The sequence below is a fragment of the Podarcis bocagei genome, assembly GCF_964188305.1.
Source record: "Podarcis bocagei genome assembly, chromosome: 7".
Taxonomy (NCBI): domain Eukaryota; kingdom Metazoa; phylum Chordata; class Lepidosauria; order Squamata; family Lacertidae; genus Podarcis; species Podarcis bocagei.
The window spans coordinates 16,368,217-16,391,449 of NC_138132.1; the positions used below are offsets into that span (position 1 = coordinate 16,368,217).

The 23,233-nt window shown below is 45.2% G+C and overlaps 2 long non-coding RNA genes across 2 annotated transcripts; both read right to left on the bottom strand.

The window, feature by feature from the left end:
- Nucleotides 1–4,947: 4,947 nt before the first annotated feature.
- LOC308591575 lies at nucleotides 4,948–14,389 on the bottom strand. The gene is made up of 4 exons (XR_014010195.1): nucleotides 14,236–14,389; nucleotides 9,393–9,491; nucleotides 7,766–7,879; nucleotides 4,948–5,302 (listed from the first exon to the last, which is right to left on the bottom strand). It is a non-coding gene; the product is annotated as an uncharacterized lncRNA (long non-coding RNA).
- Nucleotides 14,390–20,221: 5,832 nt separating this feature from the next.
- Nucleotides 20,222–20,754, bottom strand: LOC308591221. Its single transcript, XR_014010071.1, has 2 exons — nucleotides 20,631–20,754; nucleotides 20,222–20,460 (listed from the first exon to the last, which is right to left on the bottom strand). It is a non-coding gene; the product is annotated as an uncharacterized lncRNA (long non-coding RNA).
- Between the last annotated feature and the right edge of the window lie 2,479 nt (nucleotides 20,755–23,233).

The following is a 23,233-nucleotide window of genomic DNA, read 5'->3' on the forward strand; positions in this document are numbered from 1 at the left end:
GAAATGTCTTTCCACATCCTCTTTCATCAAGGATGTTAGCCTTTGCCATGAAGCTCTGAAACCCACACCTGAGTCACAAGGTGGGTCAATAAGCAAGATTTGACCTGACTGGGTTGGTATAATCAGCTGATAGCTGGATGTGTGGCTGCTGTGAAAAGGGCAAATTCCCTTCTGGGAATCATCAGGAAAGGAACCAAAAACAAAACTCCTAACATCAGAGGTGTTGGCATCCCTCTGCCCCAAGGGACAAAGGAGTGTGCCTCTGGCAGTGAAGTCAAACTGCTGTGTTAGCAGCACTGAAGTGACCTCCCCAGGGTGCAAGCCTGGGCAGTGTAAATGGAGGTCCCAAGATGTCTAGGTGACCAGACCTCCCTCTTGGCCATGCTGAGGTGGTTTAAAAGAAAGCAGAGCAATAGCTTGGCTGCAGAACTTGCTGGAAGGAGGGACACAAGTTGCCATCCAACTGTCTAGGGACTCCACTCTGGATTTGTGTAGGGTTAACTCCTTAGCCTTTTCTTCTCCTGTAGATATCCCACAAGGCAGTGGAGTTTTTCTTCTCTTAGATAGGCTACCTTCCCAGGTTGACAAGCCCTGTTTGCCCCTCTCTTCCCTCTTCCAGCATGTGCAGAAACCGCCTTCTTGACCATTGGACCCACAATTGGTCTCATCCACTCAGTCCACCAGAGCCTGTCTTCACTTGCGGGGCGAGTCCCTAACTCACCAAGGGTTTGAGACCTGTTGGCTGTTAGAAATTTCACTCCTCCGATGCTGCAGATGAGATTGTTGCAAATCACATCCGCAGCATCAGAGGACGCTCAGAGTTTCGGGGGCTTGCAGGCACCCCCAGGGCGTTTTTCCAACATTGGCTACCCTCACCTGTTTTAGCCAGGGGTCAGCAAGGTTTATCTTGCCTGGGCCGGATCGGTCCCGTAGATCCCTTCATGTGCCAGATCACGCGTGAGTGTGCGCCTCCGCAATTTCCGGTGTCTGCATCTGCACAGACGCAATTTCCGGCGCCACTGAAGTGGGTCCCCGCGCCATGCTGCACCGGTATAGAGCAGTGTACAAGCAGGCAGCTTGGTTCGGGGGCGGCGGCTCGGGGGCTGGTCAAACAACCTCCACAGGCCGCTTCCAGCCCATGGGCCTTAGGTTGCTGACCCCTGGTTTTAGCTGTCCAGTTAAAGCCATTTCCCAGTGGTGTAGCCACTGTTGCATGCTGACAGCTTCTAGAGCCACAGGTGAGAGCTGAATGCAGGGTGGGGGACCAAAGATAGACAAACTACCACAGAAGGAGCACAATGTGTCCCCTCACCAGAGGTACTACCTCTCCGCTAGCGGTACCTCTATGCAAATCTATGGTGCAGCCGTACTGGGAATACTATGTTTAGTTCTGGTCACTGTACCCACAAACTGAAGTTGTAGAACTGCAAAAGGTATAGAAAAGGCCAACAAAAATTATCAAGGGGCTGGAGCAACTCCCCTATGGATAGCGGCTTCTGGGGTTCATGACTGGGAGAATGGCATTATGCTCATGTATAACGCACCTGTTTGGCCATTGTGGGAGAAGGAGGCTGGACTTAAAACCCTTTGGCCTGATCCAGCTGGTCTTTTCTTTTGTTCTCTTTCAAGCACATGGAAATTGCTTGAAATGAGCTATTTAAATCAGATGTTGAACCTGCCAGCTCTTTCCTGTAACTTCAGATGACTCACCTAAGGAAACAGCCAAGTTTAATTGCTATCCCAGTTCCAGCAGACCCAGAACCATTACTGTCTCTCCTTGCATTTCAGATTGCATCTCCTTATGTGGTCATTTTTTATCTGAGTTTTCCTCCAGGGTACCACGGATTCCTGGAAATATCCTCAACTTGCAAAAATGCATGCAAACATTTGTTTCACCTTGGGTGCCTAACCAAATAGATTGGTGGAGAAAGCTCCTTCCTTGCTTGTCTCCCCTAAAATTAATAGAACTAGGCACAAGGGTGACTATAACTAGGGATTGGGGTTAAGTTCACTTCAATTAAAATTTTAATGGTTGTGACTGTCCTCATTTGGGACTGGTGGGGCTGGAGGCAGGGTGCCTAACAGCAGGTGGACCCAGAGCCAGTGGCAGGTGGAACTGACTAATAAGTTATTCACACCATCAACTGAAAGCATCCTGGAACCACTTTGCACAATCATAGCTTCCCCAAAACAATTCTGCGAGCTGTTATTTGCTAAGGTTGCTGAGAGTTATTAGGAGGCCCCTCTTCCCCTTACAGAGCTGCCATTCTCGGAGTAATTTAACAATCAATCCCTTTTCCCAGGGAATGCTGGGAATTGCAGCTTTGAGAGAGGAATGGGGGAGGGGGTCTCCTAACAACTCTAAACACCCGTCCCAAACAACAGCTCCCAGAATTCTTCAGGGGAAGCCATGACTGTGTAAATTGGTATCCTACTGCTTTTAATTTATGGTGTGAATGTAGCCTTAGGCAGCAGGTGACAGAAGTGGCATCAGAAACAATTGGGGGGGGGAGTGTTTCCCATTGTCAGTGCTGAAGTCTAACTGGATTTTCTGAATGTAGAAAGGAGGCAGTGACATTTTGGTTTTCACAGCAAAATAGCCCAACATCTGGAGGCTCACAGATATAATGGGTCAGTTAACACAGAGCACAAATTGTCTCTTCCCTGGGAGCTGTCTGTGGTCCTGGATGATGAAACTTGCACTCGCTGAATGCTGCAAACTATTGCCAAACCTTCTTCCTCCAGACTCTACCATGGGCTTATCATCACTTTACTTCCAAAGGCTAAGGAAGGGGAATCGACCGCCCTGGGAGCTTTGGGACTATTTCACCAGAAGCATTTAAGTAGAGGCCAGATGATGCTTTGCTAAGGTCCTGTAATTGTATCCTTCATTATAGAGCCATGAAGGGCTATTTAGCCATTGGGCTATTTAGCCATGGCTATTTAGCCATTGGGCTATTTAGCCATGGCTATTTAGCCATTGGGCTAAATGGTCTGAATTGTACTGTTCAACTCTCATGATTTTTTGTTAAGGCAAGCAGAAGTTTCATGTGTTTTATCTCATTTTAGCTTCTGTTGATTTCAATCATCTTTTGAACAATTCCTAAATACCGGGTTTTATTAATAATTTTAAATTTTTATTCTATATTTTTGTGAAGTTTTTCTTACTATCCAACAGTATATAAATTCTGTTAGATTAAATCAATTAAATAAGAAAATCCAATCATTGCCAAATGCATCAGGAGCAGGGGAAAGGTTAAAAAATTTAAAATTAATCAAATAGTGCTTGTTTAAATCAGAATGTAGCCATGGCATGGAATTTCACACCAGGGTTGTGATACAAAGAAATATAAAGCCCCATTCCTAACCTCTCATTTTGCCGTGTGCTCCTGTTACAGAACAGAGAGGAATCTCCTTCAAAATAATAGGACTGCTGCTGTTAGCTGAGATCAGGTTGCAGCAGCAACAATTGACAAAGAATCAGGAAGTGTTCTAAACTAAACCTCTTCATTAAGGTCACATTCACACCATACATTTAAAGCACAAAGGTAACACTTTAAACACTCACATCTTCCCCCAAAAGCATCCTGGGAAAAGAAGTTTGTTACAGGTGCTGAGAATTTTCAGGAGACCCCTAGTTTAACAATCAATCCCTCCTCCCGGAGAACTCTGAAAATTGTAGCACTCTAAAAGGAATTGGGGTGTCCTAACAATCTTCTACACTCTTAAGAGACTACAGCTCCCAAAATTCTTTGGGTGAAGCTGTGTGGTCTCATGGTGCTTTTCAGTGTATGGTGGACCGAATCACTACAATTTAGTCACAACTTGAGTTTTGCTGTGTCTTTAGCTGATGCTTGACACGCATGCACACAAATGTCAGTTTTAATTGAGTGGAGTCCCACAAGAGCTGCTTTCAAATAAAAAGAAAGATCTAAAGACCAGCACCTTCTACCCTGCACTGCTTCTCCAAAGGCCTCTCCTGGCCTGAGATGGGAAGAAGGAAGAGTGTGTGGAATTGTCTGCTTCTTGGGAGAAAAGTGGTGACAAACCTAGACAGCATCTTTAAAAAGCAGAGACATCACCTTGCCGACAAAGGTCCTTATAGTTAAAGCTATGCTTTTCCCAGTAGTGATGTATGGAAGTGAGAGATGGACCATAAAGAAGGCTGATCGCCAAAGAATTGATGCTTTTGAATTATGGCACTGGAGGAGACTCTTGAGAGTCCCATGAACTGCAAGAAGATCAAACCTATCCATTCTTAAGGAAATCAGCCCTGAATGCTCACTAGAAGGACAGGTTCTGAAGCTGAGGCTCCAATATTTTGGCCACCTCATGAGAAGAGAAGACTCCCTGGAAAAGACTCTGATGCTGGGAAAGATGGAGGGCACAAGGAGAAGGGGACGACAGAGGATGAGATGGTTAGACAGTGTTCTCGAAGCTACCAGCATGAGTTTGACCAAACTGCAGGAGGCAGTGGAAGACAGGAGTGCCTGGCGTGCTCTGGTCCATGGGGTCACAAAGAGTCGGACATGACTAAACAACTAAACAACAACAACCTTAGCAAAGGATGCATCTATTTCAAATGAAGAAATAAGGGGGGGGGTGAAGAACAAAAGCCTCACGGAATGAGCAGCTGAAGCTCTACTTGCCACTGCAGTGAGGCACAAATCATCAGCGTCAATAGCAGATGGCCAGGATGATTGAAAGGCAATGTCACATGACTGACAGGTGGGCATGGTTTGTAAAGAAAAAGAAAACAAAATGGCCTCGTGATCCATTTGAGGGGTCAAGGGGCAGTCCTAATTAGGCTGAGGGGCCAGCTCTTCCCTAGCTCAGATGGTGTGGTACATCTGGAGGTTGTCACACCTTGAGCTAGCCAGTGTGAATTGTGGGGGGAATTCCTTCCTCACCTACCCCTCATTCCCAAATGAAGAGAAGCAGGTACTCTTTTCTCCCTCCAGGTATCATTTTTTTATTCATTTCCATTCAGCCAATCATACAGGAGGACAAAAACAGTTGGAAAGCCAAAGGAGCAAGTTCAAAGAAGATGGCATGCGAGCAAGTAATGTGGTGGAAGCGTTTTTTCATGCTGAGTTGCTGCACGTGGTCCATTAGAAGAGGACATTCTTCAGCAGGAGCCCAGAGAGGACCAGGAGGAGCGATGCATAAGGTGAAGGGGCCTTGTCACACACAATTTCATTGACTACTCCCGTAAATTGACCAGTTGCAGACTTCCCTTTCTGGTTTTTCAAAGACTCACAAGTAGCCTTCTTCTCACACTTCTTTTCGATGTGGAACGTCCCTGGATGTAGAAAAGAAAGATGGGTTATCCGCAGAATCAACGTTCCAAGCCATTATGGCCCAGACAATACATTTCCATGCCACTGGCATCCATTCTTTTCAGTAGCATGCTCAAGGAGGCGAACAAAATCAGAGCCACACGAAATAATCACAAGAACACGTCTTACTCTACTTGCAGCAAGATATAACGGTGTTTGTGTGAATTTATCGCAAAGGCTCCTTGGGATGTTTCTAAGAACAGGGACACACAGGGCCAGCCAAGACATGGTGGCATCTGAGGCAAACCACAAAATGGCAGTAGCATCTCTGTTCCCGCCCCGCCCCGCCCCCCCGCCCCCCGCCGCCAGGGAGGAAGGTGTGAGAGAAGATCTACATCAGGAACAAGAGCAGGAGGAAACCAGCAGTGCCTCCTATTCGCCAACGGGCATCTGCAGAGGCAGCTTTGGGAGGGGGCTGCCGGGGAGACAGTAAAACCAGCCTCCAAGAAACACACCACCATGGTGGCAACAGCAGATGATGCATTCCTTAGAGGCCAGATCTGCTGCCCATGTGGAGTCTGCTGCCTGAGGCTGTCACTTCACCTTGCCTCATGGGTGAGCCGGCCCTGAAGATGTACTACATCACTACTTTGAGACTGGGTTGGGTGTTTCTGTCATATTGCTGCTGGTTATGGGTTTTTCAAAATCAATCTTATTTTTATTGAAAGAACAGAAAAGGGATCCCACTAGATGAAGTCAAAGTCCTTGCTTCTGTTCCTACAATAGCCAACCAGATTCCTACGGACCAGAAGCAAGATATGGACGCAACAGCACTTTCCCAACATGTTTTCCTCAGCAGCTGATATTCAGATGCATGCTGTCTCTGACACTGGAGGTACTAGATATATGTCATATCTAGTAGCCGTGGAAAGCTGGATGCACAATGCATTTTCTTAATCCCCCTTTAAATGGGGCAGCTGTCCCAGTTGGTAGCCACTACTGCATAATGGAAGCAAATCCCAGAATTTAACTAAGGACTGTGCAACTTTCCCGTGCGGGGCAAATTTAAGATGTGCACTGTTGTTTTGGGATTTGAAATTGATGGTGCATTGTGCATTAAGACATCTTACTGGAAGCAAGTTTGAGAAGGGTTGACCCTAAAGGTTGCTAATAAATATCCCATAAAAGGATCCTTAAGTGCATTACAGTACTTTCTTTGTGGTCATCGGGTGGGGGAAATGTTTCCACATCAATTCCAGCTTTTAATGGCTGTGGATCACTCCCCATTCACAGGTGCCAGTTCCTTTTTGTGTGTTTGTGTGGAATGAGTCTGCAGTTGGGGAGACTGATTGCAAACGTGACTAAGGGGAAGGGGGATCTTTCTCTCTCTCTTGTCTTTTCTTTTTGTTTAAGTGTCATTCAAGCTGTCAGCAGCAAAAGGCAGAGGTCTGCAGGAAAGCAGAACGACTGTGGCATTAGCCAAATCTTTGCTCCTTCACCGCCAATTGGGGGGAGGGGAGAATGGTAAGAATGATTATGATAGCGGCAATGAAAGGAGGAAAGAAGCTGAGAATATTATTTGCCCAGGGATGGAAAGAAGAAAGAACCCCATCAAAAGAAGAATGGATAATGATGGACTATGCGGAAATGGCAAGGCTGACTGGGAAGATCAGGCACCAAGAGGATAATAAATTCGACAAAGAATGGCATAACTTTATAGAATATGTTAAAGAACACTGTAAACATTTTTAAAGGTTAGCAGGAGTGATATGGCACTTGTAATTTAAAATGACAAAGGATATTATGTGTAATAATTTAGATAAATGTAATTAGATGCAGTAAAAAAGAAATATAAATTTTGGAAGCCAAGGGAGAGGTGGGGTGAAGTCTGGGGGTTCAGGGAACCCCATAAATGTACAAATATGGATTATGGCTTAATGTAAACGTGTGTGTGTGTGTAAAATTGGGGGTTTTTTGAAACTTTGAAAATAAAAATTTTAAACTGAAAAGAAAAAAGAAAACGGAAGGAGGAAAGAAGCCCCCACTGCAATTATAAGCCCCTTCCTCTCTCTCTCCAAATTCTTCTTGCATTTGAAAAGTTTGCTCTGAAAATTTCCTCTTCCCCCAGGGAAGGGCCATAGTTCAAAAATAAAATTGGACATGTCTTTGAAGCAAAACGCAGGTGAGCCAAACTTGAATCCATATATGTCAATGCCCTTCCAGACATTGGTGGACCCACCACACAGTTGTCCTTTCTTCACTGGTGGGGAAGGTGTGGCCTTACAGATATTGTTGGGGCTCCATCTCCCATCAGCCTCAGCCAGCATGGTTGAGGGTCAGGGGTGCTGGGTGTTGGAATTCAGGAACATCTGAATGACCATACATTTCCCACATTCAACCATCGCTCCACCCACTATATTCCCGAGGATACTGCACAGCACAGCGTTACCATTGGCTGAGAAAGACTTAGGCTCCCTCGCACTTACCACTGAGTTCAGTCACTAAATGTTGGCAGACATCATTCTTATCTTCACAAGTCACCTTTCGTCCAGAGCAAGTTTTAGCGTTACTGCTGCATACTTCACATTCCAAAGAACTAGCTGGGAAAAGGGAATAAAAAGGGTGTGTGTAAAATAAAGCCAGAAATGATAACACAACTGAGCAATTAACTGCCTTTTGATGGGAGATGAGGGATGGCATTATGCTGTGCCCTCTAAACAATTCGCATATTTTTGTTCTTTCCCCTTTTCTCACCACTAGGAATAAAGTAGGGGAAGTCTTTAATTTGCCCTAAAATATAATATAATCCTGTATGGTAATCATACTATGGGATTACTATGGTAATCCCAGCCCTCGTCCAGGAAAACAACCCAGTACATACATTATTATGTATGTGCATAATACAAACATACATTATTATGGCAGACATTATGATGCCCTAAAATTTCCCCTCCCCCCCCCTCTTCCCATTGGGAAGAACAACAGAACAGAAATCCACCCCAGCACCTAGCCAAGCGAGGTCATCTGGGGCTGCTGACTTGCATCTAGGAAATAACTACCCGTATTTTTCGCTCCATTGGACAGGGAGGGATTGTGCGGGGCTAAAGAGGAAGCCAAAGCAGCCAGCGTGATCCAACCCCTCGCTGCCTTGGCTTGTGCCATAGTCGCGCACAACTCCTCTGGCAGGGAGAGGTTGTGCGCAGCCTGTACGCTGCTCTTTGGGGCGGGGGGGAGTTTTTTTATTGATTTCCCCATCTAAAAACTAGGTGCGCCCTATGGTCCGGTGCGCCCTATGGTGCGAAAAATACGGTAAGTGACTACTCAGAAGAAAGCTGCACTGAGTTCAGTGGGTCTGACTCCCAAGTAAGGGTGTGTGGGGCTATAGTGTTTTTTCTAGGGAGCCAGGGCTCCTCCGGATGACAAGATCTTTTTGCACCAGGTCAGTGCATAGGCGCCGACTCCATGGAGCCTGAGGGGGCCCGAGCCCCCTCAAAAATTCGTTTGGGGGGGCTCTGCCCCCCCAATAATCTCAGGCGCCCCTCCAGCAGAGCGCCACCGCCGCCCCTCCTCCAGCCCAAAATGCACAGGGTCGGGCTGCATGCCTCCTGCCCTCCCTCCCGAGCAAAAGCTCCACCCAATTTCCTTCGGAGCTGATTAATAGACACAGCACGCTCTCCCCTATTCGCTCACGAGGAGGCGGCGCCACTTTATCTGCATATTCATGAGCTTATTTATTATTCATGAGCTTTCGCGGGCTCCCCCAATATTTTTTATAAGTCGGCGCCCCTGGGTCAGTGAGGACCACTTACTTTTTAAAATTCTCCCATATATTACTTCTTGAGGGTGCCACTGCCCCCCGCCCCCCCTGACTAACCCATGGGGGGGCACAGGAAGAAAACAAGGTTGGAAGGGGGTCACTGTCGGGAAAAGGTTGGGAAACACTGGGATAGATGATCCTAGTTGTTCCCTCCAACTCTACAATTCTCTTTTTTTATTGTGGGGGGTGGAGGCCCACAGGGTCAAATTTTGAAGGCTAGCTCAAGGCTCTTGTGAAGTTCAAATTGGGCTGGTTCTCATGAAAATGAACTGGATATCTCTCCAGTCTCTAATTACCTCCAGCAAGAAGCACAGAAAAGAGGAGAAGTCCCAGGGCAGCCTGCATGGTGATGGAAAGTCTCTGTTTGAGGAAAGATGTTCCCTGGACCAAAATGTCTGCAAAAGAAAATAAGATGCAAAAGACATTCAGTGAGGAAGCAGGCACATTCCTAAGGAAAGAAGTCGGAGATGTCGCTGAAAAGCACCAGAAAAACCCTGAATGGCTACGAAGTCCTTATGCTGGCTGATAAATGTCCACCTTTCCTCAGATATAATCCCTGATCCCTGATCTTCCAGAATTGGAAATCCTACTCAGAGGTTCCTCACTATGGAAAACAATGTTCCGCCTGGCCTTTGGTTTGGACTCAGTCTGACCCTCATGTTTCCCTCCCCTTATGGTTTTGATCTATGGGCTACTTTTAAAATGAGGCTGCATTTTAAATTGCATTTTAACCTGTATTTTAAATTGCCCCCCCATTATGTTTTTCCTGTACTTTTACTGGTGTTAGCCACCCTGAGCCTGGCTCTGGCCGTGGAGGGCAGGGTATAAATAAAATTTATTATTAATTTATTAGTATTATTAGTAGTATTATTATTATAGAATCATAGAATTGTAGAATTTGAAGGAACCCCGCAGGTCATCTAGTCCAACCCCCTGGAATGTAGGAATCTCAGCTAAAGCATCCACGACAGAAGGCCACCCAACCTCTGCTTAAAAACCTCCATGGAAGGAGATGCAAAACAAGTAGAAATAAACTGAATAAGTCTGCACATTGTTTTTTGTGCTTTCAGTAATGGTGAAGGTGACATGTTTCAGAAGCAAGCAAATTTCTGTTAAGTTTAGATTCCTGCATCAGAGGAGGGTTAGACTAGATGACCATGGGGGTCTCTTCCAGTTCTACGATTCTATGATTCTATGAACTTTCTGGAATGGCAGGCATTTTTCATTCTGTTCTGGAACAATGAATATCAAGGATATATAAAGCAGTATGTTTTTGAACTAATGAAAGCACCTCTCGTTTGTATAGCGTTTATTACAGTGTGGGGGGAAAAATGAATCAGTTTTACTGTTTGTTTGTGTGTGTGTGTGTGTGTGTGTGTGTGTGTGTGTGTGTGTGTGTGTAAGGCTGTTGTCAAGCTGCAGTTCACAGGGCCACCAGTAGGTGACCTACTTCAGTGTGATGACAGAACAGCAGACAAGTAGGCAATAAAGTCATGACAGTGGCAGACGGCCTAGGCAAGCTGTTCAGGGTGTGGTTGCCAAACCACTGTGTGAAGCACTGCAGTGAGGTTTAATGGAGGGGGGAGAGGCTCTCCAGAAAGCCGTTAGTTAATTAAAATAAGAGGAAGCTCATTCCGTGTGTGTGTGTGAATGTGTGTCGAAAGTAGTCTACTGTACAAAGGCAAAAAACAACAACCCATTTGTTGCTCTGGCTACTTTTGCCTCTGCCACAACCATCACTGATATGTGGCCCAAGGGAGGTTGCCCAGGAGAGATTGCAGCCCTTGGGTGCAAAAAGCTTCCCTAGGCCTTGCCTAGCCTTGCTAGAGACAGAACTGAGGTCTAAGGAGCCCATCAACTCTGAACTGCTGTGATTTGTGCCCCTCGGCTACTAGCTGTGGCTACATCCATAACACATGAAGGTCTAGGTCTGCTATACCTACCTCTCTCCAGAGCCAACTCCTAGGGGCCAAGGTCCCTTCAGCCCCCTCCCAAAAAAAATATTTGACAGGGCCGTCCTCCCTCAAATTTGATAGGTATTGCCATTCAAATGGTGTGCGCACGCTGCATCATGTGATTGATTGTGAGAGGTGAGCCTTACCTGCCCCCCATATTTTATTCAAGTTGCCACCCATGCTCCAAATTCTACACTGGATCTCAGACTGGGAAACCTGTGACCCTCTAGAACAGGGTTTCTCAAACTTGGGTCTCCAGCTGGTTTTGAACTACAGTTCCCATCATCCCTGACCACCGGTCCTGCTAGCTAGGGATGATGGGAGTTGTAGTCCAAAAACAGCTGGAGACCTAAGTTTGGGAAACTCAGCTCTAGAGGATGTTGGACTCCAGTTCCCACCATCCCCTCCCATCACAGACAATGATCAGGGAGGATGAGTTCCCAAGCTCTGCACAAGGTTCTGTCCAAGCAATTGTGGTTTTCGCTCTCTCCTACTCCCTTCTAGAGGCCACCATTCATTTATTAAGGGGGAGATGCCCAGTTTTGCCAGTGTGTGGCTATCCTAAGCCAGAGGTTTGTTTGATTGTTATTATTTGTATAACCCCTGTTTCCTCCAAAGAGTTCAAGGTTGTGATAATTCAAGGGCACCTCCCAAGTCCTACTGCAATGCTCTAACCACTACAATACACTGCTCCTCAAACTGTGGTCTTGCAAGCTTTCGTTCAGGCAGTGCACACAAAAAAAGGCTGCCGAACAGCCCATAATATCTCTGCCCCGTCCTGCCTTCCTAGAACTTGGCTCACAAACACACCCACATCCGTCGCATTAGAAAGGTATTGAAGTATGGATCCTGCATGTTCTTCCATCTGTAGGATAAAAGTAGTTTATTAAGTAGCCTGCTGAGACCCCCAACAATTTTCAGGAGGTCCGTCAGGGTGGGAGAGCTTTAGCACTATTGTCCTAAACCTCCGCCCCCTGCCCAATATACAGCTTTCCCATAAATACATTTTTGAAATGTATAAATATTCAAAAAGGTTGTTTCTATTGATGAATGCTGCTTGTGCCTTCACTGCTGTCTTCCTTGTTTTCTGATTACCAGCTCTGTCTGAGAAGGGGCTTCGCAGAACTATTTCACCCTTGTCTGCAAGACTCCTGCATGCTTGGTGTTTTTGCCTATCCCTGTGGGTTCATTAGGGAAGTTAGTTAATTCACTTTAAAAAATAATAATAATAACAACACATGAATCCTTTTCCTTCAAGGAGCTCAAGACAGCAGCATGTGTGGTTTCTCTCCCCCGTCCAATTTATCCTCACAAAAACCCTGCAAAATAGGTTGTGGTGAGAGATAGTGACTAGCCCAGAGGGCAGCCACAGTTGAGGTGAATGAGGGAGTGGGGAACTGCGGTCCCCAGCCACGCCCCAGCTGCAATGCTCCCACCTCAGTCAGACACCTCTTTCTGCATAATGGGTAAAATAGCAATTCCCTCCCTCCCTCTCGACTATCATCCAAGGATCAATCAGTAAAGAAGAGGCCTGGATGGGAGAGGAAGGGCCTTGTGTGGGATTGTTTAGAAAAGACCAGAAGGGTCAGGCTCCCCAAGAGTCAAACGCTGAGATGCAGCAGGAGGCCAAAGTTGTGTGTTGAAATGATGTCACTCGCGGATTTTGAACCTCGGATTTGTGTTGCCCCAGAAATCGTGCCCCCCCCCCCCAAGTCTGGTCAGACTCTCATAAGGTTCCTATACAGTGGTACCTCGGGTTAAGAACTTAATTCATTCTGGAGTTCCGTACTTAACCTGAAACTGTTCTTAACCTGAAGCACCACTTTAGCTAATGGGGCCTCCAGCTGCTGCTGCGCCGCCAGAGCCCGATTTCTGTTCTCATCCTGAAGCAAAGTTCTTAAACCGAGGTAATATTTCTGGGTTAGCGGAGTCTGTAACCTGAAGCGTCTGTAACCTGAAGTGTATGTAACCCGAGGTACCACTGTATAAATATGGTTATGAATTAAAACTCTCTGTATTTGGAAGTTCCCTAATATGGTTGCAAGCAGCAAATTAGTCTCCTCTCTCCCCCCAGCCGCTCGCCTTTGATGTCTCATTTTCTTCCTCTCTCACAAACAGCCAATCAAGCCACAGACTCCATTCCAATTATCATTCAGAAACTCACAGAATGTTTCGCATCCTGTACCTTTTCCGAGGCCAGTCTTCTGTGCGAGATTGTTTCATTTTCTCCTCGTGCACAGAGACTGCTGGAAACTTAACAGCATTTCTTTTTTTTAATAGAACGAACTCCCAACTGTGCATGATGAGCAACAGGGAGCAGGCAACTCCCCAATGCCAGCCTGTAAAACAATGTCATCTCCCCCCTTTAAAAAGCAACAGCATTCACTTGGCGCCATATGAGGCACCTCCCTTTTTTTTCTTGCAAACCAAATGCAAAAGCCTCCAACCGTCTTTGGATAGGAAACTGCCTCATGTTGAGCCAGACCTTTGGTCCACCTAGATCAGTGTTGTCTACACTGACTGGCAGCAGTTCCCCAGGGTTTGGGGCAATCATGAATTGATTTATCAGCAGAGGCAGAGGTATTAATTAGACCCTTTTAAGTATTTGATTATCCAGCAAAGGAGATGCCCGGGATTGAACCTGGGACTTTGGGCATACAAAGCAGATGCTCCATTACTCAGCCGCAACCACTTTGTTGTGAGCTTTGATGGGAAAAAAATGTATCTCCCCATTCATGGAATCATAGAGTCTTAGACCTGGAAGGGACCCTAAGGGTCATCTAGTCCAACCCCCTGCAATGCAGGAATCTCAGCTAAAGCATCCAGGACAGATGGCCACCCAACCGCTGCTTAAAAACCTCCAAGGAAGGAGCTGGGGTGTGTTCAGTAGCTAGCAGGTGCCAGTCAAAAAGCTATACCAGAGACCAAGCTAATATGTTTTCACTCAACACATCTCCTCTGTTCTTCCTGCTTTCATATATTAGCAGGGAGGTGCTCATCAATTTGCTAAATGGAAAGTGCTACAGCTTGCTTATTCCTACGCTGGATGAGAGGGCAATCTGGAGAGGAAGATAGGTTTTAATGGTAGCATGTGGTGAATTTCCAGGGGTAATGGAAGGCTTGAAGCCAGCCACCCCACCTGAGGCCCTAAAGTCTTCCATGCCAAGCAGTCTAAAGTACTCACCAGCAGCTATGAAGGAGGCAGAGGCAATTCCAAACGTCGTCCAGAACTGGGAGCTGAGCTTCTTTGGAATCCTTGATCACACCAAGGTCTCCTCCCACTGTCTGAGGCAGCTGAGAATGTTTTGCAGAATAAAAGGGAGACGTATTTTTCTTCCCCAGAAAGGGGGAGGAGCAACACACCAGCTGCTCCGCCCTCCACCCTGCCCCCCATCAAATTGACTCGGGCCAAATGTGGGCGGTGTCAATGAAGCTTCTCCAAAAAAGGCCCAAGTGAGGAAGCTGTGTGTTCCTCTATTCGGGTGAGATGCTAAGCAACTCCAGGAAACCTCAAGGTTTGGACACAGCAGAGGAAACGTTGGGAGACATGCAAAAGCACTGCCCACCCTCCCCAGCCTAGACCCAGCTTGGGGTCCTTTCCAAAATGCCGGCGCAAAGGCTGCTACATTTTTATTTATTATTATTTTGGTTCTGCAGTTCTTGAGAGAAAGAGCCTCCCACTTCGCCGCTGCTTGCTGCTAAATGCAAAAGACTTCCTGAAGTGGTCTGTTTTCAAATTGTTTTTGGCACTGGCCACAGTACCGCGTGCCAATTCAATTTAGCTAAAACCTTGGGTTGTTTTTAAAGCAATTGTCTGTCTACCTGACCTCCTCGTCTGGGGGGGGGGGGTGATTTATTCCTCCAGTGCCCACCAGGATTGATGGTGGATAGGCAAGTGTGTATTACTGGATCCAGCAATAATGGGCTCTTCCCCTTCCTTTATTGGCTGTGTCTTGCAGAGAGAGAAAATTGTTGCACGCACTCCAGTCTATGAGCTCTGAGAGGCTCCGGGGGGGGGGGCAGTGCTTACCCAGCCGTCTGCTTTCCTTAGAATGAAGATGAATAGAGACTGTGGTATCTTGAGGATATATGGTTCTATTCACACATGCAGTGGTACCTCGGGTTACATATGCTTCAGGTTACAGACTCCGCTAACCCAGAAATAGTACCTTGGGTTAAGAACTTTGCTTCAGGATGAGAACAGAAATCATGCTCCGGCGGTGCAGCGGCAGCAGGAGGCCCCATTGGCTAAAGTGGTGCTTCAGGTTAAGAACAGTTTCAGGTTAAGAACAGACCTCCAGAACGAATTATGTACTTAACCCGAGGTACCACTGTATATATAACGTGTGTTACATGCCGCTCCAATCTCCTAGCAATGCAAGATTCCAGGGGTCCCACGCACTTGCCTAGAGTTCGTGTTTCCTTTTGGGAATGAGGCACAGCAGAGACTGTGGTGTCTTTCTAATATATGCTTTGTTCATGCATATATACAACCTGAGCCTATGATTGGGAGGCTCGCAGCATTAAACACTCCAAAAAGTTCCTGTTTCTCCAATTGCTGCAGCCTTGGAAGCAAAAAGAAATCCCCCATCGTTCTCTCTCCCTCACTGGCTTGCCACATTTTGCCAACTTCTTCCCCTAAGTCATATAACCACCACTGCAAACCCAACCCCCAAAACTCTGGCATTGTCTTCTGCCTGACTTACTTTCAGTTGAAGGAGGGGCTCGCACCCATCTGCTGTCTGGCACCAAGTCTTTACTTTGTTAATGACCCATTACCTTCCTTTTGATCACTTAATGGCTCTTCTCCCAGGCGATTTCCTGAACTCAGGAAGTTGGTCTGCCTTATATTTTAACATGCACACTCAGGTTAAGATTCCAAGCATTGACACCAAACTGGGAGGGGTGGCTAACACCCCAGAGGACAGGATCACACTTCAAAACGACCTTGACAGATTAGAGAACTGGGCCAAAACAAACAAGATGAACTTTAACAGGGAGAAATGTAAAGTATTGCACTTGGGCAAAAAAAATGAGAGGCACAAATACAAGATGGGTGACACCTGGCTTGAGAGCAGTACATGTGAAAAGGATCTAGGAGTCTTGGTTGACCACAAACTTGACATGAGCCAACAGTGTGACGCGGCAGCTAAAAAAGCCAATGCAATTCTGGGCTGCATCAATAAGAGTATAGCATCTAGATCAAGGGAAGTAATAGTGCCACTGTATTCTGCTCTGGTCAGACCTCACCTGGAGTACTGTGTCCAGTTCTGGGCACCACAATTCAAGAAGGACACTGACAAACTGGAACGTGTCCAGAGGAGGGCAACCAAAATGGTCAAAGGCCTGGAAACGATGCCTTATGAGGAACGGCTAAGGGAGCTGGGCATGTTTAGCCTGGAGAAGAGGAGGTTAAGGGGTGATATGATAACCATGTTCAAATATATAAAAGGATGTCACATAGAGGAGGGAGAAAGGTTGTTTTCTGCTGCTCCAGAGAAGCGGACACGGAGCAATGGATCCAAACTACAAGAAAGAAGATTCCACCTAAACATTAGGAAGAACTTCCTGACAGTAAGAGCTGTTCGACAGTGGAATTTGCTGCCAAGGAGTGTGGTGGAGTCTTCTTCTTTGGAGGTCTTTAAGCAGAGGCTTGACAACCATATGTCAGGAGTGCTCTGATGGTGTTTCCTGCTTGGCAGGGGGTTGGACTCGATGGCCCTTGTGGTCTCTTCCAACTCTATGATTCTATGATTCTATGATTCTATGATTCTATGATTCTATGATTCTATGATTCTATGATTCTATGATTCTATGATTGAGTAAATTCAAACTCCTACTGGATGCAGGCATTTGGGGGTCGGGTCTGGCACTCCCAAGCTCATAACATGAGCGTAGGATGGAGGGGCTCACAGCATTAACAGTCCTCCCCGTTAAGTTTCCGGGGAAGCACCAAACTCAGCTTTTGAACCCAGCACAGAACAGACATGTCTCTGTGTACCTCTGTTGCCCTCATTTCAAGGAAGCCAAATCCTGGGTAAATGCCTGGAACTCCTGGGATCTCACATCACTTTGAGGTTGGGGCAGTGTGCAACACTATCTTAGTGAGCAATGAGAGCAGAGATAATGGGTTTGAGCCAAGAGAGTGAGGATGCATGATAAGGCAAAATGACCTGATAATCAACCAGAGATAGAAGGACTGTTGGGGGGAAATGTCTTTGTACAAGATAAGAGAGAACTGACAAAACTGACAGATGTCAGCTAGAGCAAAAATTGTGAAACCAACCAACCAAATGAAGGATGTTATTGTGTAATGGAGTACCCATGAGTACACTGAGCTTAGGCAAGAAGCCTGTCTATTAATTTTTTTCATTATTTATATTTACTAATTGTTATTATTGGCAAGTGCATAAAGTCAAAGGGATGTGTGTTAAGATGAAAATGAGAAGACATATGGCATTACTTAATGCAATGTCCACTATATGCAGACCCAAGAAATCAATTTATAAAACTCCTTATATACATAATTTTCATTAGATTTTCTGTTTTACAATTTCAAATAAACATTTTATGTCCTTAAGATATCAATGACTTCTCTTTCCATGGTTCATTTTGCATATCTTACATCCCTGCATATTTCACAAAAACTATTCCAATTGGTTTTCCATTATTACATCTGTCAAAGATTATTGACACTGTTGAATTTATCTTAATGCTGCCAGCATTTTCAGCTGCACACAGTTATTTTCCATATACTCAAAAAATGTTTTCCAATCTTCTTTAAACGTATGTTTGCTCTCTTATTCTATATGTTAAGTCTGCAAGTTGTGCATATTTTGTCAACTTAAGTTGCCAATCTTCTTTAGTTGGGACCTCGCTCACTTTCCATTTTTGGGCTAACAAAACATGGGCCACAGTTGTTGCATACATAAACAACCTTTTCTGACACCTGCAGATTTCAGTCTGATTGAAACCCCCAGTTTCTAAAACTTCTGTTCATGAAGGAAATCAATTTAACCACAGGGTAACACAGGGTAACAGGGTAACACAGCAGCAGTGCTCCTATTGGGTATTACAGATGCCAAGCAGGAATATATGGGGCAAGGTGGACTTTTTTTCACCTACTGCTTGAGGTCTATCACATGGGGTCGTGAAGGGACCCAGCCTACCCCCCATTCCTTTTTTTTACCAGTAATTTTTTATTAATTTTCATTAAATATACATTCAATATACAAATAAATTTCACGTATATCTTGGGCTCTGCCAAGCTTCAGACTTCCCTCCACCCCTTTGGTAAGTATCGTACATTTTCTTACATTGCGTATTTTGTTTGTTTATCTGGTTAACCATATGCTGTTAGAGTTAATCTAACCCTGCCAGTGTCTTTAAGGTTTTACAGTTGTCTCTTATATACAGCAAATATTTACTCCAAGTTTCATGAAACTTCTGTTCGTCCTGATCTCATATTCTCCCTGATAATCTAGCCAGTTCTGCTTACCGTATTTTTCGCTCTATAACACGCACCCGACCATAACACGCACGTAGTTTTTAGAGGAGGAAAATCCGTAGGCATGCCACCCGTAGGCATTCCCTCCATAACACGCACAGACATTTCCCCTTACTTTTTAGGAGGAAAAAAGTGAGTGTTATGGTGCAAAAAATACGGTAATTCATCATTTTAACCTGCCAATCCATAATAGTTTTTATTACATCTGTTTTCCAGTTCAGAGCCAACATGGTTCTTGCAGCCGTTGTGGCATACAGAAAGAGGTTTTTATCTTTCTTTTTGATTTCCTTCCCTACCAGTCCCAATAGAAAGCCTATCCCCCATTCCTGACTGAGTGAGGGGAAAGGTGGTGGATCTTTGCCCCTCGAGGCTTTTTGCAACATGCATCCAGAATTGCAGCTGGCAGAACGTGAGCATGTAATTCAATTAACACATTGCTTAATGAAACCAATAAGTAGAACCTACAGGGAAATTTAAAGAACATTGTCAAGTTCAAACCCCTCCAGAGCAACCAATACTTTCATTGCTTCTCCCCACCCACCCCACCAAATGATCTGTCTTCCAGTGCTCATCCTTATCCTTATATTATAGCACATTTTCAGTAAGCACTGATTTGGCAGGATAGCAGTTCTGTTAATGTACTTCAACTGAGCACAATGTACTCTTCTCTTAATTGAAGGTTATTCAGTCTCTGAATGCAATAAAAGCTGGAGGGATTCCAAATGGAAAAGAATATAATTTGCAGAGCGATCTAGTCTGTGCCATTTCCAAAGCATTTACAGCAACAGGGAGGAATCTGTAGCCCTTCAGACACAGCTAGACTACAACTCATTCCTGACCATTGGCAATACTAGCCAGGACTGATGGGAGCTGAAGTCCAACTACATTGGGAGGACCACAGGTTCTCCATCCCTGATTTATGGTAACACCATCAGTCCCTCTAACTGCATCTTCATACAGTATTTGTTGAGATGGATTGGTTTTTCTCCCATGTCAGTTTTGCATGACTTCATTCATAACTCTGTTCTACCCTGTTTCCATATTAATCTGAATTTTAAAAATTAATCAGCACCAAAAAAATCATATTTGTTTGTGCATTTAAATTAGGCACGAGAACTAGCCACAAATCCCAGTTTGGAAAAATTGAGCTTTATACACCCTTGTTCACCATAATTGAGGTTGATGTGTCCATACCTTAGATAGATAGATGATAGATACATGATGATAGATAGATAGATAGATAGATAGATAGATAGATAGATAGATAGATAGATAGAGGAAATTTTCAGGCCTAGTAGATGCTTCTGAGTGAACATTTTTGCAAAGCCATTTCCCCTGATATAATGCATTTCTGCACATGATCTTCCCTTAACAGGTGCATTCTTATGCACACTTTACCATGGTATATGCATTTTTATCCACATGTACACACCACATTGCAAAATTCAGGGAACCGTGAATTTTGGATAGCTGTGTTTCAATTCTCACATTGTTTCAGAATTTAAAAGCATGAAGGATGGAACAAAATGAGAAAAAAGAACAATGCATCACAGTGAAAGTCAAACAACCCAACAAAACAGCACCAAAACCACAGCATCAATGGGCAACAAAATCATCACGGTGTCAATACAGACAGGTGGAAAAAAAATGGATCCAGAGAAGGTCACAGGAAAACAACAAAGAGGCCTTTATTCACTGGTAAATCGTGATGAAGGATGATTTACAAGAGAACTTTGATCAGCAGAAATCCAAAAGTAGCCAAGAGGAAAGACCCAGAAGAAGGAGCAGTCTTGTTGTTGCAGTTAATCCTCGAATCTACACTGCTAGCCTGAGGTATAGTGTCCTTTGGAAGCTGACAGCTGGCGGTGCAGCCCTTACGAATGAAATGCACGATGTTCCCTCCTGCACATGAAAAACAAAAGGTAAAGGTGAGAGGAGTCACTGCTCCCAGTACCATATGCAATTCCCCCTATAAGTTGATCTCTTGGCCCCTCCCCGCTCTGGGCACACAGCTCATGCGAAACTTTGACCTGTTCGCCATCCTGGACTGGCTGATGATCTCTCTTACCCACCTATTGTTGCATTCCTTGAAAGGACAAAACAGAGGTGTTGATCAGCCCTGCATGTCTCCTTCTTTCCGGTGCAGCTGATGACGGTGGCATCGCAAGTCTCACATTGCAAAACAGGAAAGGCCTCTGGAGGAAGGGAGAAAAAAGGTTTCACAAGGGGAAAGGAGATAGGGAAGTAGGCAAATGCCGCTTGAAATTCTGTGTGCCACTTGTGGCTGTTTTTGCAGAACCCAGGGCTCAGTAGATTCTATGCTGAAACCAAAACAAAATTCAGTAACGGGCCATTCGTATGCAGTAAACGAAATACATTTGGCAAATTTGCACCATTCCTTTGTATACTTTAATTTACTAATGAAAGTTCCTGTACTGTTTTGAGTACTTTTCTGACATGGCTCTTTATTGAGAAGAACAATGAACTATGCAGAGCAATGAAGGCCATCCCCACTCATAGAAACTGCTATTGAGGCTCTCCTGTGGGATTTTATGGGATTTCACCTAGAGGGGAACAAATCTATTTCTGATTCATGACTATTACATGGAATTTTAAGCCAAAATTCCATTCTATTTCTGCATTAACTTGTGATTTCAATATGCATTTTGTAGGGTTGATCTGATGTTTTTAAGAAAAGAATTAAAGGGATGGGTTATTATTTTCTTTTCTCCCCTGCCCGCCTTTTGACATCTCATGAATGGTTGGTGAATTTTAGTCCTCTCCTGGAGAATGGCTTCTCCAATGATGTCACCTGTGAACCTGGGGCACAACAGCAGAATTGCTTTTAATACTGTTTTAGATTTTTTTGAACATTTTAAAAAATGAAATCATTTTTATTTGATGCGCTCCTGGGTGAGTCACATGACCTGTGCTTCACTCACCACCGCCCCCAGTACTTTTTCAGGGTGATAGCACACGAGATCGTGATACCCCAAATAGCTGCCATAATCTTGTGTGATGCGGGTGGCACTGTGGGTTAAACCACAGAACCTAGGACTTGCCGATCGGAAGGTTGGCGGTTCGAATCCCCACGACGGGGTGAGCTCCCATTGCTTGGCCCCTGCTCCTGCCAACCTAGCAGTTCGAAAACACGTCAAAGTGCAAGTAGATAAATAAGTACCGCTCCAGCGGGAAGTTAAAGGGCGTTTCCGTGTGCTGCTCTGGTTCACCAGAAGTGGCTTAGTCTTGCTGGCCACATGACCCAGAAGCTGTATGCCAGCTGCCTTGGCCAATAAAGCGAGACGAGTGCCACAACCCCAGAGTCGGCCACAACTGGACCTAATGGTCAGGGGTCCCTTTACCTTTACCTTTAATCTCGTGTGAAAAAACAGGATGTCCCTTTTTTATGGAGCACTTTGCAGGTATACAATAGTTTGGGCCCCTGACTGCTACTAGCTCTCCTTTCCTGAGCCTATTGCTTCCTTCATCCACTAACATGAACATTGTTCATCATGAGGTGACTCAAAACTGGGCAACTCCTCCCCCCTCCACAAAATACAATATCACCACACTTAAATAGTATGCAGAATCTGGTGAGACCTTTTTGGCTCAGCTCAGCAAGTCAACATTTCGAAGTGCAAAGAACTTCATCATGACAATGAAATAAAATTGACTTAAGTATTGATCTTAAATGGTTCACCGGGAAACAGCAAGCCATTGGGAAAGATGCCAAAATCTCTCCCTAAATATCCATGACTGGAGTGCTCTCGGGAAATACTAACTGCCATTAAAACTGACAGCTGTCCGTCAAAGCAAAATGTGCACCCCCACCCTTGACTCCTACCTCCTCTAGCCATCACTTCAGGTCAGTGAATTTCCCTGGTCAGTTTGGTTTCGTTTTTTTTTAAAATGAGGTGGCAGAGATAATATTTAATTAGGGGTTTAAAACATCACTTGGAGGAACAAATCCATTCCGGAGCCCCATTCGCATCCAGAAGCAAACATAACTAGTGATGGCACGTCTGCGCATGCACGCGTCGCTTTTCGCCGCTTCTGCGCAAGTGAGTGACATCATTTTGAGCGTCTGCGCATGCGTGAGTGGCGAAACCTGGAAGTAACGCACTCCGTTACTTCCGGGTTGCCGTGGAGTACAACTCGAACGCGCTCAACATGAAGCATATTCAACCCGAGGTATGACTGTACAGATAGGGCTGTAGAGCCTTGGCATTAAGGCCAGGCAGTAGGAAACACACACATAATAACAATTATAATCATAATAAAATTTTATTTATATCCCACCCTCCCCAGCCGAAGCCGGGCTCAGGGCGGCTAACACAGCCTTCTCTTTGCTTTTTTCATTGGGATCTTTCTATATTAGGCACCACATCCAAGACCAAATGTGTGGCCTGATAAATGTAGCTGGCTTAGCAACAAGGGAGCAGAGAGAAAACGTTGCCAGCCTCCAGGGCAACACTGGCATTAGAGCTCAGCCCCTGAGCTTACTTTGAACGGTCTTCACAACATGGACAATTGCAGGGCAGGAAGTTCTCTTACACAAGACAGGTTGACTAGGTACCTTCCGGTTCTGCATTTGCCTTAAGCAAGCAGATGTTCTCCTCCTTGTAGGTTCTTATTTAAATCTATCTCTCATCCTTCCTCCCCAAGGAGCCGAGGG